Here is a 22,110-nt window from a genome sequence, read left to right on the forward strand (position 1 = left end):
CGGGGGCTGCCGCCGCACTTTCTGCCGGACCGGCCTTGCGCCCGGCCGCACGGCAAGACGGTGCTCAATCACCTCCCTGGGGACCCCGGGCATGTCCGCCGGTCTCCAGGCGAAGACGTCGGCGTTTGCCCGCAGGAAGGAGACGAGCGCGTCTTCCTATTTGTCGTCCAGAAGACCACCGATTCGTGTGGTCTTGGACGGGCCATCGCCCAGGGCAACCTCCTTGACCGGGACCTCGTCGCATGTGACCATCCGCTGCCTTGGGGTGGCCGGGACGGAGGTGCTGAGTCTCTCGTCGCCACCCGCGGGCTTGGACGCCGCGGCAAGGTGGTCCGCGCGCTGCTCCATACAGGCAAGCGCGACTTTGAGGTCGCCATGGACGGTGATGGGCCACCGGGGCCTGGCATCTTCATCTAGAGATAGGCGTAGTGGACCGTCGCCATGAACTTCACCAACGCGGGCCTCCCCAGGACCGCGTTGTAGGGCAGACTGAGGTCCGCCACATCGAAGTCCACCCGCTCCGTGCGGAAGTTGGCGGAACCACCGAAGGTGACCGGGAGGTCGATATGACCCAGCGGCCAGGTGTGCCCCGGCGTCACACCGATGATCGGCTGGGACGGCCGGAGCACCATCCCCGGGGCCTTGATGGCGTCAAAGGCTGCGGGGGAAAGGATGTTGAGGGCTGCACCCCCGTCTATGAGGACACGCCCCAACTTCACATTGCAAACGGTGGGGGAAACCACCATCGCGATCTGTCCTCCCCGGGCAACGCACGGCGGGTGGTCGGTCTGGTCGAAGGTGAGGGCAACCTCCGACCACCGCGCCCGCCGCGTCGCCTCATGGGTAGGGGCCGCGGCCAGAAGCTCTCGCTTCATGGCCTAGAGGCTCCGGCGAGAAGCGTGAGCGCACGCTCCCTCAGGCTCCTGGAACCCTAGGTCATCGTCGCCATCGTCGATGTCCTCGGCGGTGGCCTTCTGCTTGGCCTCACCTCGCCGGTTGCCGGCGGGAGCCGCCGGGGTCTTGCCCTCACGGCGCTCCTGCCTCTTCTCCTCCTCCCACTTCCTCGTCCGCTCAGCCAAACTTTTGACCGCGCGGCAGTCCGCGAGGTCGTGGAGGGAGGTGTTGTGCACGGTACACCACTTGCCGGTCGGGCGCTCCCTGCTGGGAGCGCCGGCCTCCTTCTTTTTGTCGCTCACAGGCCTCCCCTTTCGGGGGGCCCGCGAAGCGCCCTCGACGGCGAGGACATGACCCTCGTCGTCGGAACGGGCCGACCCCTTCTTCCTCCTCCTGTCCCGTCGCCCTGACCGAGCGGCGGACCCGGGGGCGGCCGGAGCTGCCACACCAGAACCGGAGGAGTTCCAGGTCCAGGCCTCCTCCTTGCGAGCCACACGGTCTGCGAGCTCAAAAAGCTGCGCGGTGATCTGGGGCTCCTTGGAGGCGATCTTCTCGAGCATGCGGTTGTGCCGCACGCCCCCCCTGAACGCGTAGATCACCGCGTGTGCGGGGATGCATGGTATGGTGTTGCGGACTTGACAGAACCGCTGAATGTACGAGCGAAGAGACTCATCGTCCCTTCACTGTACCGCATGCAAGTCCGCTTCTTCGCCTGGGCGCGGATATGTGCCCTGGAAGTTCGTGGTGAACTGCTGGCACAAATCCTCCCAAGAGTGGACCGACGCGGGTGGCAAGTTCATTAGCCAACCCCGCGCCTGACCCTTCAGGGCCATGGGGAAGAAATTCGCCATGACCCTGTCGTCACCCCCGGCGGCCTCGATCCCGGTCGTGTAGATCTGGAGAAACTCGGCGGGGTTGACGCTTCCGTCGTATTTTTCGGTGATGGTGGGCCGGAACCATGGGGGCCAACGGACGTTCCGAAGGCTCGCCACAAAGGCTCGACAGCTGGCACCGCCAACCGGGGACACGGGGGGCCGGCCCCCGTGCCCGGACCGAAGTGGCGCTCCGGACGAGGAAGCGCCCTCCGTTGCATGGGCGGCGCGACGAGCGTCGCGCCGGCGCTCGATATCGAGGCGGGCATCCGGCCCCCCACGCACATCTTCTTGGGTTGGAGGCGTTGACGAGGGAATGGCGGACGAACGGCGGGTAACGGCCGCCGCTCGCCACGCCCTCCGCCTCGACGACATGGAGCCGGCGGCGGCAGCGCCAGAGGCCTTGGTGGCGGAGGACCGCCCGCCGGCGCCTAGGCGCTGCTGCGCCGTCATGACCAAGTCGGCCACGTCATCCAGCCAACGTCGGGCTAGAGTCTCTGGATCGGGGACGACGGGCGGGTGACGCAGGAGCGCGCCCGCAGCTTGGAGCGCGCCCTGGGGCGTGACGCCATCGCCGTAGACGAGGCGGCGACGCACCCCGTCTCGCCGTCCTCCCCCGTCGCCCGCGGGCGGCGAAGTCGCGGATCCTTCGACCTCCCCGAGCGCCTCCCCCCGCCCAAGATTTCGGCGAGAGGGGGGCGGTGGGGTGCGAGCCCGACGGCGCGGGTTCTGCTCCCCGTCGTCACCGCTAGCGTTCGGAGAGAGGCTGTGAGCCACTGCCCGTTCGGCCATTGAGCTGAGCGGGAGAAGCTTGGCGCACACGAAAGAGGACGAGGGCTTAGAAAGACACGCGCGCCCCCTACCTGGCGCGCCAGATGACGGAGCGTGGGGCTCCTCACCGGGAGACCGCGCAGGCCCCCCTTTGCCGGTTCGGCCGGGGGCGCTAAGTGAGGTTCTTCGCCCTCGATCTGAGGAACGTCAGCGAGAGAGGAAATGCACAAGACACGGGCGACGTAGACAGGTTCGGGCCGCTGAGAAGCGTAACACCCTACTCCTGTGTTCTGGTGGATCTGTGCGTGAAGGAATACAGAGAGCCGGAGAGCGAGAGAGAGTTCAGGCTCTAGAACCCATTCGCCAGAGTCCCAACCCCCTTCCTCCTCCTTTTTTTTTTCTCCCCTCTTCCTAGGCCTGGTCCTCCTTTTTATCTGGTCAGGGGTCACCACATGGGCCTCTAGCTGCCTAAGAAGGGAAACATGCTTTTTACAATGAGGGCTAGTCTACAGCCGGAAGTGACCTCTGACAAGCAGAGCGCACGTCTCCTGCCCCGCTCGCCCGCTTTTCCGGTGGACGCCCATTTCAACCTTCATTTAATGGCCAGCGACTTCCTTGCCATACTTGCGCTGAAGCCTGGAATGGATCTGACCGGGACTGACATACCAACTCCAGGAGTTAGCACGCCGGCTCCGGCTAGGGACGAGAGCCAGGAAGCTCTCATCATTCCGACGGGACGGGGTGAGGCGTGCGACAGGCCGCCTGTTGCCACCTAACCCGCGATCTGACCGGTCTGTGACCGGTCACACACCACGACCGGTCACGGACCGGATAAACGTGCGCTGCGCCGCATTAAATGCGGCGTGGCGCGCTCGTCCAACCTGCTATAAATGCGGTTAGGTGAGCCCGCTGTGCTCACCTAACCCACACACGTGGCGCCAAAACCATAGGGGGTCGGGGCGCCTCAGCCCTCGGGGCCGAAACGGGAGCGGCCCGACCCCTCGGGGAGACAGAGGGAGGGATGGCCATGTCACCCTCGGGCCCGACCCCCCCGAGGGGGTCAGGCCACGTGGGTGACCGCGGCTACCCAAGCCTCTAGTCACGATACCCCCGGCCCCATGTCACCGACAACTGTCATCGCAAAAACAATCTTAGCAAGTTAGTACGTGACAATGATCAAGTCTTAAAAGTCAATATTGTTCGTACCGGGCCGATGGTTCGGCCGGGAAAAACCGGAAGCAAAGGTCTCCACGGTTCGGTTGCACTCCAACACCCGACATGCATTCAACCCGGATTAAACCGGCTGAACTGGCCGGGTTCAGACTCAACTGGAGGTTAAACCGCCTCGGTTGGACCGGGCAAATGAGATAATTGGGCCATGGTAAGGCCCAATCCATTGCATTCAGGCCTAGGTGCCTGTTCTTTTGACAAAAATCGCTGAAAAGGGTTGTGGCTTGGGGACTCGAACGTGGGTTTTGGCACTGAGACTGCTTGGTTCTAACCATCCCTCCTTTGTTCACTTGTGTTTTAGAGTAATATACATTGTATATATTGCTATCGAACTGCGGTTCAACCGCCGGTCCACTGGTTAGACCGTCGGACCAGTGAAACAAAGGGTTACTCGGGTCACTCTCGGTCCGGTTTTTCGCACTTTGGTACGTACGTGATGTTTGTTTGTAGCAAGCACCACCACCCAGGTGGCACCGACGACGATGGTGCTGCAATCGTGGCCCGAGGACAACAACGGTAGCAGCGCGACGTTTACATTCTTTCGGGATAAGCCTCGGTGGTCACGACAGGGCATGCTGCTGACATACACCGTGTCACCGACGGCCACTGACGACCACCTAGCGTGGGATGCCATGCGGGAGGCGTCATGGAGTTCTACATTTAGGCTATTATATTTAAAAGCAAAGAAGGAATACGTGGAACCATCAAGATTGTATACATGAATATTTGGTTTGATGAGTTCGATTCAAGTGCCAATTCTATTAGGATGGAACATGGAATTAAGGTACAATTTTGGTGTTTGTTTCCCGATACAGATCAGTTATTTGATATAACTTGTGCCCAAACTCAGCCTTTGTCTTGTACCTATAGACAAAACATTGGAGTTCGGTACTGTCATCACAAATACAATCGTAGCCAATCAGTACGTGACAACGATCAAGTATACGAAGTCAGTACTGCACCTAACACAGTGTGATGTTGTGTGAAGCACCACCACCCAGTCAGCACCGACGATGACGATGTTGCAACCGTGGCCTGAGGACAACAACGGCAACAGCCCGACGTTCACGTTCTTTTAGGGCAAGCGTCAGTGGATGTGGCATGGCATGCTACTGACATACGCCATGTCACCGATGGCCATCAACGACCAACTAACACGGGATGTCGTGCGGGAGGCGTCATGTAGTTCTATGTTCAGGCAACTATACTTAGAAGCAAATGAGGCATACGCCAAACCATCAAGATTGCATACATGAATCTTTGGTTCGACGAGTTCGATTCAAGTGCCAATTCTATTAGGATGGAACATGGAATACAGGTACAATTTGATGTTTGCTTTCCGATACGTACTAGTCATTTGAAATAATTTGTGCTCAAACTCATCCGCTGTCTTGTACCTATAGTATAGCCACAACATCGGAGTTCGGTACTGTAATCACAAAAACAATCGTAGCCAATTAGTACGTGACAACGATCAAGTCTAAGAAGTCAGTACTGCACCTCGCCGGTGGCACATATGTACGTGATGTTTGTGTGCAGCACCCCCACCCAGCCGGCATCGATGACGACGCTGTTGCTACTGTGGCGTAAGGACAACAACAACGACGACGCGACGTTCATCTTTCGGGGCAAGCCTCGATGGACGCGACAGGGCATGCTGCTGACATACGCCGTGTAACCGACAGGCACCGATGACCACCTAACATGGGATGTCGTGTGGGGGGCGTCATGGAGTTCCATCTAAAGGGAACTATACTTAGAAGCAAAGGAGGCATATGTCAAACCATCAAGATTGCACAGATAAATGTTTGGTTCAATGAGTTTGATTCAAGTGACAATTCTATTAGGATGGAACATGGAATACATGTACAATTTTGATGTTTGCTTGCCGATACAGATTAGTTATTTGAAATAAGTTGTGCCCAAACTCAGCCTCTGTCTTGTACCTCTACAGACAAAATATCAGAGTTCGGTACTGTAATGACAAAAACAATCATAGCCAATTAGTACGTGACAACGATCAAGTCTAAGAAGTCAGTACTGCACCTCACTGGTGGCACATAAGTATGTGATGTTTGTGTGCAGCTGTTGACAAAAAAATCGAACACACTAGCCTGGGAGATCTTCTTAGCTCCTGTGCAGGTCCAAATCTTGGTGAGGTGCGGGCGTGCCAGTCAGTTTGATCCTACAACTGACAAGATATGCAAATAATAGATCAAAAAAGCCGATCGGTTGACAAGCCGATGGAGTAGTTCTAGCCGATAGCCGATAATAGCTGATGCCGATACCAGCCGATAGCGATAGGGTTTAAGCAATCGGCTATATGTCCAATGTAGATAATGATATAAAGGCAATCGGCTGATGACGATGTAATGAAATAACAATATAATCCAGTATAATCCAATCGGCAAATAATGATATGATAAATAAGCATTGATCCGAAGGTTAAAGCACACATCGGCTGGAGGTCCGATGTCATGAAATCCACAAGATTAGATTAAACAGTGAAACCTTTGTTGTCACCGGCTAAATCCAACTTATATGTATATGCAATCCTTATGAGCCGATGCAACGTCCAGATAACTCACCGGCTGAAACCCTAATGAAACCCTTATTGGCAATCAAGAAGCAGGCTAGATTATGGTTCTAAGCACGATTTAGTAGATCAAACTTAACTGATGCAGCACTAAGTATGAAAAGAAACATAATATCTAGACAATCAAGCCGTTGACTGAGTTTTCAGGGTGGTAGATGTCTAAGCTAATCTAATCTAGCAACACGATTTAGCTGATACCGGCAGAAACACTAAAACGAGAAGCAGCCGATAAAGCTAAATTGATATGCTAAGACTAGATTAATAGAGACATATGATAAATAGGTAGGCAAATATATCATCCAAACCAGAGCAATCCAAGAGGTCGAATGTCCTGATGCAGCCTTGAACGACGTCGACGTAGACGATACAATTGCCTGGGCCGGCGGAACATTGGACTTACCCCTTAGCCGGAGATCGAACACTGATGCAGCCCCGCGTCAGGTGCCAAGTCCCGCCAGACGATAAAATAAAGTAGAAAAGGTAAAAGGTGGCGATGCGTCGAATTGTATTGATCGTAGTGATAGATTACATAGACCCTGGGTGTACATATTTATACCCATGGGTTGATACAAGTCCTTGTCGGATAAGAAAGAAATAATTTCCTAAAGATAAAAGGAAAAGATAAAGTCCTTATAGGACGCTAAACACACTTTCCTAAAGATAAAAGAAAACTAACAAACAATTCCTAATTAATAGATAACTTTCCATGCCACATTCTCTTTGAACTCGGTCTCTTCTGGATAAGCTTCCTTTAGTAGATCAATTACCTTAACCGAATATAGCAAGAATCCGACAACTGACGACTTGTCAACTCTCATCGGCTAATCTCAGGACTTTGAAGCCGATGCTGACTCTAATCCGATGACTACTCCGGACTTACCAAATTTTACTGTTAACACATGCCCCCCAGTTTTGGAGTATGAGAATTCATGCTTCAAAATTTCTTGTCTTGATAACTCCAAAACCGATCTTCCTTTGCTTCTTGCAATCGGCTTTCATGAGCCGATACTGATGTGCTCCACCATGCTGAAACTAATGCGCTTGCCCCCCGAGCCAATATTGTTGTTCCTCCATTAAATTCTCCACCGCAACCATGATCTTGGCATTGACTTCTTCTTCAGACATGTGGATATAAAATTTGTGGTCCCACTAGGCATGCCAATTTGTGTTGACGAAAAAATCGAACACACCGGCCTGGGAGATCTACTTAGCTCCTGTGCACGTCCAAATCTTGGTGAGGTGCGGGCGTACCAGTTAGTTTGATCCTGCAACTGACAAGATGTGCAAATAGTAGATCAAAAAAGCCGATCGGCTGACAAGCCGATGGAGTAGTTCCAGCCGATAGCCGATAATAGCCAATGTCGATACCAGCCGATAGCGATAGGGTTTAAGCAATCGGCTATATGTCCAATGTAGATAATGATATAAAGGCAATCGGCTGATGACGATGTAATGAAATAACAATATAATCCAGTATAATCCAATCGGCAAATAATGATATGATAAATAAGCATTGATCCGAAGGTTAAAGCACACATCGGCTGGAGGTCCGATGTCATGAAATCCACAAGATTAGATTAAACAGTGAAACCTTTGTTGTCACCGGCTAAATCCAACTTATATGTATATGCAATCCTTATGAGCCGATGCAACGTCCAGATAACTCACCGGCTGAAACCCTAATGAAACCCTTATTGGCAATCAAGAAGCAGGCTAGATTATGGTTCTAAGCACGATTTAGTAGATCAAACTTAACTGATGCAGCACTAAGTATGAAAAGAAACATAATATCTAGACAATCAAGCTGTTGACTGAGTTTTCAGGGTGGTAGATGTCTAAGCTAATCTAATCTAGCAACACGATTTAGCTGATACCGGCAGAAACACTAAAACGAGAAGCAGCCGATAAAGCTAAATTGATATGCTAAGACTAGATTAATAGAGACATATGATAAATAGGTAGGCAAATATATCATCCAAACCAGAGCAATCCAAGAGGTCGAATGTCCTGATGCAGCCTTGAACGACGTCGACGTAGACGATACAATTGCCTGGGCCGGCGGAACATTGGACTTACCCCTTAGCCGGAGATCGAACACTGATGCAGCCCCGCGTCAGGTGCCAAGTCCCGCCAGACGATAAAATAAAGTAGAAAAGGTAAAAGGTGGCGATGCGTCGAATTGTATTGATCGTAGCGATAGATTACATAGACCCTGGGTGTACATATTTATACCCATGGGTTGATACAAGTCCTTATCGGACAAGAAAGAAACAATTTCCTAAAGGTAAAAGGAAAAGATAAAGTCCTTATAGGACACTAAACACACTTTCCTAAAGATAAAAAGAAACTAACAAACTATTCCTAATTAATAGATAACTTTCCATGCCGCATTCTCTTTGAACTCGGTCTCTTCTGGATAAGCTTCCTTTAGTAGATCAATTTCCTTAACCGAATATAGCAAGAATCTGACAACTGACGACTTGACAACTCTCATCGGCTAATCTCAGGACTTCGAAGCCGATGACTACTCCGGGCTTACCAAATTTCACTGTTAACAACAGCTCCCCCACCCAGCTGGCACCGACGACAACGATGTTGCTACCGTGGCCTGAGGACAACAACAATGGCGACACGATGTTCATCTTTCAGGGCAATCCTTGGTGGACGCGGCAGGGCATCCTGCTAGCATATGCCGTGTCACTGACGGCCACTGACCACCACCTAACACGGGATGTCGTGCGAGAGGCGTCATTGAGTTCGATGTTCAGGCAACTATACTTAGAAGCAAAGGAGGCATACGCCAAACCATCAAGATTTCATACATGAATTTTTGGTTCGATGAGTTCGATTTTAGTGCCAATTCTATTAGGATGGAACATGGGATACATGTACAATTTTGGTGTTTGCTCTCCGATACAGATCAGTTGTTTGAAATAATTTGTGCACAAACTCAGTTTCTGTTTTGTACCTATAAACAAAACATCGGAGTTCGGTACTATCATCACAAAAACAATTGTAGCCAATTAGTACGTGACAAACAATCAAGTGTAAGAAGTCCAATGACCTCTTAAGATTTTGCAACTCTTTTTTCAGTATGAAATGAAGTTGGGCCTTCATCTTTCGAGGAAGAAACAATGAGCAGTCATCGAGTTCTCTTTGTCACCCATCCTACTTGAAAGACCCTAGGTCGAATTTATCATTCACAACTGCAACAGTAACATTCAGCTGCACCGTAGAGACATTTGCCTGCCCATTATCGTTCCTATCATTGGTAGTGCCATTAACGATTGAGAACTACCAGACTCTACCAAGAGACCTACACCCTCGTTACCATGTCCATCTATCTCCACTAATGGGGGCTCCTATGTCAAAGTCTCCTTGGGTTCTACTATTGGTTCATGATTTGTTTCCAAAGAATGACCACAATCTAAGGACACCGGATCTAATGTACATCGATTTGTACCACATGTTGTAACCACCACATAACGGACTTGTGAACTCGAAACACATGCAACATACGTCAACCACTCCAATTCACATGATATGGGCATCATCACAAAATGTTCCCATGATCTAACCCCTGCATCGTATCGCCCTTCCATGCTACGTCTGTAGGTACGATATGTTGCATTTTAGAATGGACCCGATCACATAATTCTACCAATGTAGGAATGGCCGCAAACACTAACCCATCTACTTTCATCTTGTCGACATTTGATGTCGCGATTCCGGTGTTTGTATGGTATGGGGATCGTTGGTACTAGTGTATACGCGAGACTGAGGTAAAAGAGACGGAGACGGGGATTTTTATACAGGTTCGGGCCCCTGAATTGTCAGGTAATAACCCTACATCCTGTTGGCCGAAGCCGGTATTGCTCTTATTCACCATAATCACACCAGTACAATATTTGGGGTAGCCTATCTAACTGTTGTCGACATGGCGGTCTGAAGGTCTGACTCGTAGTCGACAACAGGGTAGTCTTCCTCCTCGAGTTCATGCCCGGCAAGATCAGAGATAGCGCTTTCGTCTCTCCTGACAGTATCCGGAGACACCGTAGGGGACTAACCGTGCTTATCCTTGAAGTCGATATCCGGCGTCTTGTCTTGGCGTATGTTAGCTTCTATGTTGATCTTGTGTCTTGATCTATTGTCCCGTGTCTTCTATGGTGGGTGTGTGGATTGTCTATCTCCCCTCTCCTCCTAGGGGGCCTTGTATTTATACTCATAGGTGTCCCCTTGTCCAAGCAGAACTAGGGAAACCAATATGGATACAATCCAAGTAGTCCTTGTTGTTTCCATGTAGAACTCTGGTTGTCTTTCCTTATCCGGAACTCCTCCTATATCCGCAGGTTGTTTCCGTATAGGACATGGTAGGTGGTGGGTCCTGCCGAGATTTAGTCAACTACTATTAGGTATGTGGTATCCATAACCCTAGCAGTAGCCCCCAATTTCGATGCAAATGAACGAGTTCATATTCTCAACCGCAGACCTTGGAGGAACTGTTATCGAGCTCACGTGACCGTTTTCGATGAGTTCAGAGATAACGTTAAACTTCCTTTATCAGCCTCGTGCGGGCACCTAAAGGGTTTGTCTTAGTCAATCTTTGATGTCAACCGAGAAAGTACATAGCATACGACTAAGTCTCCCGTCTTGCTGTAATCGAAAATTTGGATTGAAGTCAAGAAATTTATCTCGGCGGGTACACCATCTCTTCATTCCGTATTCCTTGTCGACATCCACCAACCGTTCTTGAGTAATCGAGTAGGCGTAGAGTCTGCGACGAAGCCTTGTCAACATTTGTCGTACTCGCCTTAGTCGATCTTGGTGTAGAACCATAGAGACATGGAGTCTTCGATAATGTCGAATAGAATTTTCCTAAAATCAATACTCAGAAAAGAATATTAGATAGAAATAGCCCCCGAGAGAATGCTCAAAGGGTGACATGTTATAATATGTATGGAAAACTGAAAATGAATTAAACTTACAGACCAATGTTTTTTATATGAGCGTCTACTCTTTTACCGACTTCGATCAGTCAGTTTGTTGAGTTATACACTCTCCCTAGCCCCCAGCCTTGTCGTCAGAGAATCGTTCTCGGAGGATAAGGCTCTTGGACCTTTGACCTGCCTCGGTTGAACAAGCATTGATCCTAGCCCCCAGTCGTGAAGTTGGAAAACCCAATTTCCGATTACACGGCTTGGTTAATACGCACGGCGAGAACTCTTACACGACTAGATCTTACATGGTCTTTTGTCTCTACAGGATCCGACAAGGCCTTATCCGCTCTGGGCGTCCCCAGCCGAAGTTCCCTTAGGTTCCTCGGAGGCCTTGTCAAGACGGCGTAAAGGGACATTAGGATAGGTTTCAACGCTAGGTGTCTTTTGTGGTAACGGATCTCTGGGTAAAACACTTGGCGATATTGTGTACCTGATATCAACTTTGTTGAAGTAGAGGTAATGGGAGAATCGCTACACCTCTGGTCAAGAACCAGGTAGTAGTTATAACTCAACCACTAGAAGTAAATGTACGAGAGATCGCTACGATTGACTGGTTGAGAACCAGTGAGTAGGTGTCTCTCGATCATTTGAAGTCGTGGTGCGAGGACCGTTGCGTTGCTGCTGTAGTCGTACCTCAACCATCTGAGGTTGCGGTGCGAGAGATTGCTACGTACTGGTTCGAGGACCAGCGAACGTGTAGAATCATCTCTCGAACACCAATGGAGGTTGCGGTGCGAGAGATTGCTACGTACTGGTTCGAGGACCAGCGAACGAGTAGAATTATCTCTCGAACACCAATGGAGGTTGCGGTGCGAGAGATTGCTACGTACTGGTTCGAGGACCAGCGAACGTGTAGAGTTATCTCTCGAACACCAATGGAGGTTGCGGTGCGAGAGATTGCTACGTACTGGCTCGAGAACCAGCGAGCGAGTAGAATCATCTCTCGAGCACCTATGGAAGTTTGCGGTGCGGGAGATTGCTACGTACTGGTTCGAGAACCAGCGAGCGAGTAGAATCATCTCTCGAACACCAAGGGAAGTTTGCGGTGCAGGAGATTGCTACGTACTGGTTCAAGGACCAGCAAACGAGTAGAATTATCTCTCGAACACCAATGGAAGTTGCGGTGAGAGAGATCGCTATGTACTGGTTCGAGGACCAGCGAACGTGTAGAATCATCTTTCGAACACCAATGGAGGTTGCGGTGCGAGAGATTGCTACGTACTGGTTCGAGGACCAGCGAACGTGTAGAGTTATCTCTCGAACACCAATGGAGGTGCTAGAGTTGTTTTATTACACGTGTGTCTCATGTGGCCAACATGACTCACACACCCAACTTGTAGCATATCTGGATGTCCGTTCGCAATCATGTCGAGTGATCAAGCCGACGGTGTTCGCGAGGAATTATCCGTTAACAACCTTTTCTCGAGTAGTCCAGCCATGGCCGGTGCTATGAGATAGGTCGTTGGTCTTCGTTGGTAGGTTGGGCACGACGACTCTGCATTTGTTGAGATCGTTCTCGATAATGCGGTGTACTTGACCACAACCTACTCGAGTGCTCAATTGTTCCTGAAAAATGTTTTCTAGAAGGCAAAACATATAGCAGATAATATCGAGTATGTACTCAAAAAAAACTGCATGGATCTTCTAGCATTATCAGGATATAACGAGCAGATGTAAATATCAGGCATTATGTAAACCGTAAACAAGTATGATTTATACACAAGGAAAATAGAGCGAGCCCCCAGCGTTAAACCGTTGTCGGCCTAACACCGGAAACACTCGCATAATAGATATTGTATAGAAAACATGCTCTAGGTAAATATAATAAATTATAGATCTGACAATGCTGTATGATCTGAATAGGTATAATAAATTGTAGATAAAATATTGCATACCTTTGTAGATACATGCCGGATGTATCTACGAAATTAGTAGATTAATTTAAAAAACCAATCTACCAATTACCTTGTTGCGTACTCGTTCGACATCATACGATCTGACATCTTTTGGTACACCGCGAAGCTTGAGGCTTGGATGATCTCGATAGACCAAGTTGTCGATGACGATGATGGTTCCGATATGGTTAGGTTGGATCTCCCTCTCAGCTGAAGTCGTTGAGTAGCTCGTTATCGGAGAATCCATCTCTTAAACCCATCTCGTCGAAACCTTGAAGCACCAAAAGATCCCCTAACTGGCGCGCCACTGTCGACGTTTGATGTCGCGATTCCGGTATTTGCATGGTATGGGGATCGTTGGTACTAGGGTATACGCGAGACTGAGGTAAAAGAGACGGAGACGGGGATTTTTATACAGGTTCGGGCCCCTGAATTGTCAGGTAATAACCCTACATCCTGTTGGCCGAAGCCGGTATTGCTCTTATTCACCATAATCACACCAGTACAATATTTGGGGTAGCCTATCTAACTGTTGTCGACATGGCGGTCTGAAGGTCTGACTCGTAGTTGACAACAGGGTAGTCTTCATCCTCGAGTTCATGCCCGGCGAGATCAGAGATAGCGCTTTCGTCTCTCCTGACAGTATCCAGAGACATCGTAGGGGACTAGCCGTGCTTATCCTTGAAGTCGATATCCGGCGTCTTGTCTTGGCGTATGTTGGCTTCTATGTTGATCTTGTGTCTTGATCTATTGTTCCGTATCTTCTATGGTGGGTGTGTGGATTGTCTGTCTCCCCTCTCCTCCTAGGGGGGCCTTGTATTTATACCTATAGGTGTACTCTTGTCCAAGTAGAACTAGGGAAACCAATATGGATACAATCTAAGTAGTCCTTGTCGTTTCCATTTAGAACTCTAGTTGTATTTCCTTATCCGGAACTCCTCCTATATCCGCAGGTTGTTTCCGTATAGGACATGGTAGATGGTGGGTCCTGTCGAGATTTAGTCGACTACTATCAGGTATGTGGTATCCATAAATCTGACACATCTCATCAAACTTTCCATTTGCACTAACGGTTCCACCAGAATCACCACACGATCCATCTACATGCATAATATTCACATGCAAAGCAAATACTCATTATAGAACAATGCAACGGCGCAAGACAACAACTTGGACACGAAAATATGCACTGCATGCACGACCTTATCGTCTCTTCATGTTCACAATAACCTAAAAGGCTAAAAATATCATGTTCGTGCTCTCCCATGTCTAAGCCCTGTTTTAACCATATCATTCAAACAAAAGAAGGTATTTTCTATGTAAATGTCACTAACAGAAACGAAAACTACTTAATAATATACCCCGATCTACCCTGATCCATCCCCATGCACCTCATTACCACATATTCCAACAATATTATATTCAACCCTAGACATTAAAAATAGATGAAAAATTTAGAGAAAAAACCTCAAAAAGACATATACCTTTCGTGATGGACTCCCAGTCAGAAGGGCTTCAAATCGGACCAAAACACCCGTGATTTGAATGGATTTGAGAAGGGGGGCACAGGTTGCTTTGAGTTCTCGCACAGAGAGAGGGTAGAACAAAGGAAAGAAGAGAGAAAGGAGGAAGAAAGAGGCGGCGGCGGTGGATAGGGGATATTTCCTCCCACCACTGCAGGCAGCATGGCGTGGTTGTACCGAGCCTTGCGTGGCAAGCCACTGCCGTGCCATGCTACGTCGGCTCCCTCTTGACTGAGTCTACCCGACGTCCGTGTCACGGGGCACTCGGTGCCACGCAATGACCGGTGGCATGGACGTGTAGTGTTAGCCAAGTCAGTGCCAACCGCGTGGTCAAATGGTCTATTTTGAAAATAAGTAGATGGGTGGTCTATTATTAAAATTATTTAATAAAAATATCTAAAATAAAAAAAATCGATGGATGATGAGCAGTACGTAGCTCTTTCGGCAATTTTTGGTTTGTGTTTCGGCTTCTCTAACATCTTTTCTTTTGCAACTTGTTGGCATCAACGCTTATTCAACACTAGATGAAACCCCCGCGTGTTGTTGCGGGAGTTTAGTAAAATAACTATAAGTAAAAGTAACGTGTATATATAAAATGATGATTCAAATGTAAAAGTAAGGTGATGTGGTTTTATAAGAGAAGAAAAGAAGGGAGATAGTTTGGACCATAGATTAATCATCTAATAGCTAAAAACAATTGAGGTGATATGACTTAATAAGAGAAGAAAAGGAGGGAGATAATTTGGACCATAGATTAATAATCATATAAGGACTAAAAACAATTTCTATGATATGGTTTAATGAGAAAAGAGGGAAATGACATAAACTAAGTGAGGATATTATAAAAAAATGATGCAGAGATCTATTGAAATATAACGTGAATTATGTGGGATGATGATTTAACATGCTTGCATTCTAAAAACTATAAATTTAGTAAATTATAAAATTATAGATAATATAGCATGCTTGCATGATATTTAAATGTAATAATTGTTAGTGGATGATGATGTGACATCTTTATATGTTAAGCTTTAGCATTTAGTGTGTTATAATTTTATAGTAAGATAGAATTAGCATGTGGATTACCCATGATATTAGCAGGTGGATTAATTAGCCATGGTTGCCAATTGCACATGCTTGTGAACTTGTTACCAATCCGTGCATTCCCTTAACCGATGGAACAATGGATCATTGCCTACTGCGTAGTCGTCCTTCTTCCATTTCCTTCTCACGTGCATGAGGTTAGCTCCTTCCTGTACATGGGCATGTTTAGATACCACACAAAATTTTACGCCATGTCACATCGAACGTTTGAACACATGCATAAATATTAAATATATGCTAAAAATAACTAATTGCACAAATTGTAACTACTTTGCAAGATGAATCTTTTAAGCCTAATTGCACCATAAATTGACAATGTGGTGCTACAATAAACATGTGCTAATGACGGATTAATTAGGCTTAACAAATTCATCTCGCGGTTTAGTTACAAATACTGTAATTAGTTTTTTTATTAGTGCCCGAACACCTCATGCGACACCCTATATAATACCCGATGTGACACGCCAAAACTTTACACCCCTGAATCTAAACACCCCCATGTAATCCTCGATTCACTAATTTATCCTCAAATCACCCACCTAGTCAATCCCCAATAATATGAGCATGACACATTGTAGGACTGGCAAATCAAAACAGCTGATTTTGTTTCTCATTAGAGTATCTCCAACAGTCTCTTCATCCCACTCTCCAAGCCAAAATTTTGCCATTATAGTAAAAAAACATACTCCAATAGCCTCTCCAACCGGATGGCTAAGCCATCCGCGGCTGGCCAAAACCCCCCTCCACTAGCCAAATTTGGCCAGCCAAAAATCACTGGCCAACCATGGGCTCCACACAGATTCCCCCTCCCCCCATCTCCTTCGGCTCTTCTCTATGATGGCGCAGGCGGCCACGACCTCGACGCTGCCACCGACGCAGGCGCCGTGCATCTTGAACCCACGCCGAAGCGCCACCATCATCGTCGAGGTCGCCAGCTGCTGTCGCCGTCGTCTGCACCGTCGCCATCCACTGCCGTCGTCCCCGAGGTTGCCGTTGCTGTCATCGGCCTTCTTCGGCGTCAGCCATTGGCGGCATGACGAGGGCGACGAGGCGGCTCGATGGCGAGGGAGGAACGAGGAAGGCTGGCAAGGCGCTGGAAGGCCCGGGCCACTGCTTGCCTTGCCGCGCCGGAAGCCTCGCTTCCGCTTGACTCGCTGCGCCGGGAGCCCCGCCGCCGCCACCTAACTTCACCGTGTCAGAACCCTGCGGCCGCCGCCTGCCTTCGCCGCCTCAGGACCCCCGCGACCGCCGCCTGTCTTCGTCGTGCCGGAAACCCACGGCCGCCACCTGTCTCGCCGCACAAGGGAGCGGGAAGGCCCGCGGCCGCCGCCCCGCCGGCCATCGACTCGCGCTATTGCGCCGTTATCGCGCACGCCAGAGACCTGCTACCGCCTCATCGATCCGCCGGGTGGGTTGGAGATGGGAGGGAGTGGCGGTGGCGGCGTTGCTCGACGGAGAGGTTGAGGGAGACGAGGCGGCCGGTAAGAGCTCAGCAGAAGGGCACCGGCAGACGGAGCCCGAGCATCGGCGGTGGGTGAATAGGGATGGGGCGGCGGTAACAAAGGGGAGAGGGAAGGGGATTTGGATAGAACGGGAGGAAGAAGAAAGTTGTAGAGACTGACATGTGGGCCCTATTGTCATATACTCAGAATAGAGAGGATGAATGGGAAGCTGTTGGAGTAAAATGTTGGAGTAAAAGACTGTTTGACTAGCCAAATTAGATGAAGAGTTAACCAAATAAATATTTGGAGAGTGGGATTTAGAGAGATTGTTGGAGTTGCTCTTACACGGTAGACATGTACATACACACACAGCACTCACAGTCACATATCCGTGAGGACATCCTCCAAGAGAATGTGTTCTCCCAATCACAGGCTCGAAGAGAGTTGCAGTTTCTTTCATACCAGTAATGCTAAACGGGAAAACTTTTTTTTTGTAGAAACGACATTTATTTCTACAGAAGCGAATCTCGGTCGCTCATGAATTTTTCAGATTTACCAATTTAACCAATTTATGCTGATTGCTATACGATATTCAAGGAAATTAGAGGGAACAAATCACATTTATATATGTCTAGGATAAAAACAGTTAAAAATGGTACCACTCAAACAGAAGCAGACACTTCATCGGGCAACAATTTCCATCACCATTTGCATTCCATATGCACTAGTTAAAACAAATCCAGCAAGCCTATCATTATCGTGCTTTCGTTTGAACTACATTGAGAAAAGAACATCCTCACTTTTCACACACACATTTCTCAAACTACTTTAAATAGTGTGTATGTTGCAAAAAAATTTTTAGCAAAGTTGCTTTAGAAAATAATATTAATCTATTTTTTGAGTTTAGAATAATTAATACCCCTCCATTTTTAGCATTGGTCAGTGCAAATTAATCATTGAGGAATGCATATACTACTTAATGAATCATATATTGATGACTCAACTCGTTTCATGTATATTATAACTTATGCTTTCATCTTCTCTCCTATCAGCATATGTTACAGTAACATAAGTAGCACATACATTATCTAATTTTATTACCCTTCTCTCATTGAAAACTTTGAACTCAGATTTAAAAATTTTATTAAAACTTTTAAAATATAGCTGAAAACTTTTAACTCATGTTTGAAATTTTTCAAAAATTTTAAGTCAAGATTTGAAAACTTTCGAATCGAATTTGAAAACTTTAAACTGGAGATTTGAAACTTTCAACTAATATTTGAAAATTTTCATCTAAAAATTCAAAACATTCACTTAAATTTAAAAAATTTATAACATATAGTTGAAAAATTTTAACTCGGGTTTGAAATTTTTAAAAAATTTTAAGTCAAGATTTCAAAACTTTCAAATCGAATTTGAAAACTTTATACTGATGATTTGAAACTTCCAACTAATATTTGAAAACTTTCATCTCAAAAATTCAAAACATTCACTTGAATTTAAAAAACTTTAAACTCAAAATTGAAAAATTTTAACTGCACTCAATTGGAATGAGTCTGAAGAACACTTGCCCCCCTCACCGTCTCTGTGTCGACTCTGACATTCCCATCCACTGTTGGGTCCCTGCTTCATTGCGGGTGTCAAATGACTCGAACAAATACAACCAAAATATGAAACAAGAGCTTCTCTTGATCCCAGGATTAGGCGTGCACGCTATTTGGCACCGGGATGCTCACTTCGTGCGTAATCGCACTAGGAGCACTAGCCGCCATGGCCCAAACGAAAGTCAAAAGACATCTAGCTCTTAGTTTGATTGGACATCTAGGTTATATTTGTATCGGTTTCTCATGTGGACCTGGTTTCTTGCATTTGCATATGGAACAAGTCCTCTTTTCGGAATTTTTTTTCTAGTCATATCGATCCAAATAAATCAGTCTTTCTACATAGGTCAATCTTTTCGTATTAGGCAAGAGGATAGCAAGTTCAAAATTCTGTCTCAGTAGGAGAAATAAGAATAATAATAATGTAATAGGAAAGAGCATAAACTCTATGTCAATTTCCAGAAGTGCGAGTTTATGACTTCGAGTCTGGTTGTGGTACATCATTTCTGACGAAGGCATCAAGGCTGAAGAATGAACGTGTTCAAGGGCTATCGGAGAAACATAGATAGGGTCAACCACGGAACGAACAATGAAACTTTAAGACATGTTTTTCGTACACGTTCACTTGCATCACATACACAAGTGCTCTCTAAACCCTGCAATAAGGTCACCCATAGCACGGGGAGTTACCTCAACCCCCGGGCCATGATATTGGAGGACCAACGGGTCACACGACAAGTGGACGATCGATTTTTGTATGATCCATATCCTTCGGCTCTTCGCCTGTAGGTGGCTTGGCGTGCAGGTCGTCGATCTTTTAGCTCTTTATCGGCGTGGAGAAAAAATCAGAATATTCGGGAAAAGATTTATGCTAATATGGAAAAGGGATCATCAGCTAAGGTTGTGATTGGAGCTAGTGCTATCCATTTACATAATGAGTATACAAATTATCTAGTTGTATAATCTGTGCAGAAGGTAACGAGAAAAGCCATTTCTCGATCCCCAATAATCAAACTTTCATCCTTTTGACGATATCCGCTATCGTCGAGAGAAACCTTAAATCTAAAACTTTTAACTTAAAATTTACACGTAATTAAAAAAATCATGAAAAATCCGCACGAAGAAAATCACGAAAAGATTATCGCGCGTGATTAGGAAAAGGAAAAAGTACACCGAAGGTCCCTCAACTTGTCATCAAGTTACAAAATCGTCTCTCAACCATAAAACCAGATATATCACATCCCTCAATTTTACAAAACCGTTCACTTTAGGTCCTTCGGTGTTTTTCACCCCGGTTTTATCCGACGTGGTGGCTGAGTCAGCATGGGACCATGTGGGCCCCACATGTCAGGATGCCAACTCATCACCTCTCTCTTATTTCCCCTCCTCTCCCTTTCTCTCTTTCTCTCTCACTTTTCTCAGGGCGGCCGGTGGGTACGGAATGCCGAGGAGGTTGCCGGGGCAGTCGCCGACGGGCGGCGCTGTGGCGACTGATTTGGCCGGGGGCGCAAAGGAGGGAGGCGGTGCCTAGTTTTGGAGGGTCCTCCCCTCTTCTATCCCTTCTTCCTCTCTCTCTCTTCCTCGCTTTGGCGGGCCGATCAGTAGGAGGAGAAGAGGTCTGGTGGCCGGTGATGAGCAACACGATGGCGGTGGCGACTTTGTGCGGTGATGACAAGGATGGGGTCGACCTGTAGCTACAGCGCTGCCTTTCCCCACAACGTAACTCCCGCAGCAAGTGCACGCGAAGAGGGAGGAGGCGGGGAGGCCAGAAACGGCCCGTTCCTCGTCGTCGTCGTTCTACAGCTACGCAGGCCGCCGGACCTCTTCTTCTCCCCTCCCCTCGGCGACGCGCGGTGGAGGAAGCCGACGCCGCCAACTGCGCCCTCTTCTCATCACGCGCCGGCGCCGGTGCTCCAGTCCGGGAACCAGCGGGGGACGCGTCCACGGCATGAAGCGCCCCCAAATAGCGCTCCCCGAGGGCGTCATGGTATGGGCTCCTGTCGATCTCATCCTCCATGCCGAGATGGGCGGCGGCGTGAAGCTGAGTAGGGGGCGGGCGCCGCCGGAGTTGGGCTGGGACGGCGCACCAACAGCAGCCACTGACACCGTGCTCGCCTGCCACCACCGAGCTCAGTTGAGGGCTGGGAGCTTGGCCTCCGTGCCCACCACCGGCCGCCGTCACGACGCCGTCCTCCTCCTCTCCCACCTCGCTCCGTCGAAGCCCGCGACGCCCGCGCCGTGGAGCTCCGCTAGGCTGCTGCCGTGCTTCCCCACCGCCGGCCGTCGCGGCGCCATCCTCCTCCTCTCCCGCCTCGCCCCGTCGACGCCCACGCCGCCCGTCGACACCCGCGCACGCCCGCACCTCCCCATTGACGATGGGGGTGACGGAGGCGCTGCTCTCCCCGTCACGCCACTCTCCTTGAAGGCGGCCACGGCGCCGCCGGAGTACGAGATGCCGTCGATGAAGGAGTGGATCGTCTCCCGCGTGCTCACGCTCGTCTCCATGGTGGCGCTTCACCACCACCACAGCCACCAGATCAAGGCGACGACGTTGACTTGGCTCATCGTGAAGGCTACCCCGCCACCGAGGGACGGGGCCAAGAAGCTGGCCGCGGCGGCGTACTCGCCGCTCCTGCTGTCGCCATCAGTGTGGCAGGCGAGCGCGGTGGCGGCAGCTGTTGTTGGCGCCCTTTCGCCACCCAACTCCGGCGGCGCCTGCCCCCTGCCCAGCTTTGCGCCGCCGCCCGTCTTGGCCCCGAGCCTACCCGCTGAAGAAGAGAAAAGAGAAGAAAAGGGAGGAAATAGGAGATGACGTGGATAGTATGACATATGGGGCCCACGTGGGTCCCACGCTGACTTAGCCGCCGCGTCAGACAAAACCGGGATCAAAACCACCGAAGGATCTCAAGCGAACGGTTTTGTCAGCTGTGGGACGCTTAGTACCTGGTTTATGGTTGGGGGACGATTTTATAACTCGATGACAAGTTGAGGGACGATCGGTGTACTTTTTCCTTAGGAAAAATCACGCGAAAACCAATCTGCGACGCAGGTCGTGTGCAGCAGACAAATGGGCCTATCGTGGGCCCGCGCGGCCCAATTAGCTGCCTCCTCGCCTCCCCCCTTCTTCCTCCCAACTCCCAAAGTCCCAAGCGAAGAGAAGAGACTCACTCAAGAGAGCATTGAAC

Source organism: Oryza sativa, chromosome 4, assembly GCF_034140825.1.
Source record: "Oryza sativa Japonica Group chromosome 4, ASM3414082v1".
Taxonomy (NCBI): Eukaryota; Viridiplantae; Streptophyta; class Magnoliopsida; order Poales; family Poaceae; genus Oryza; species Oryza sativa.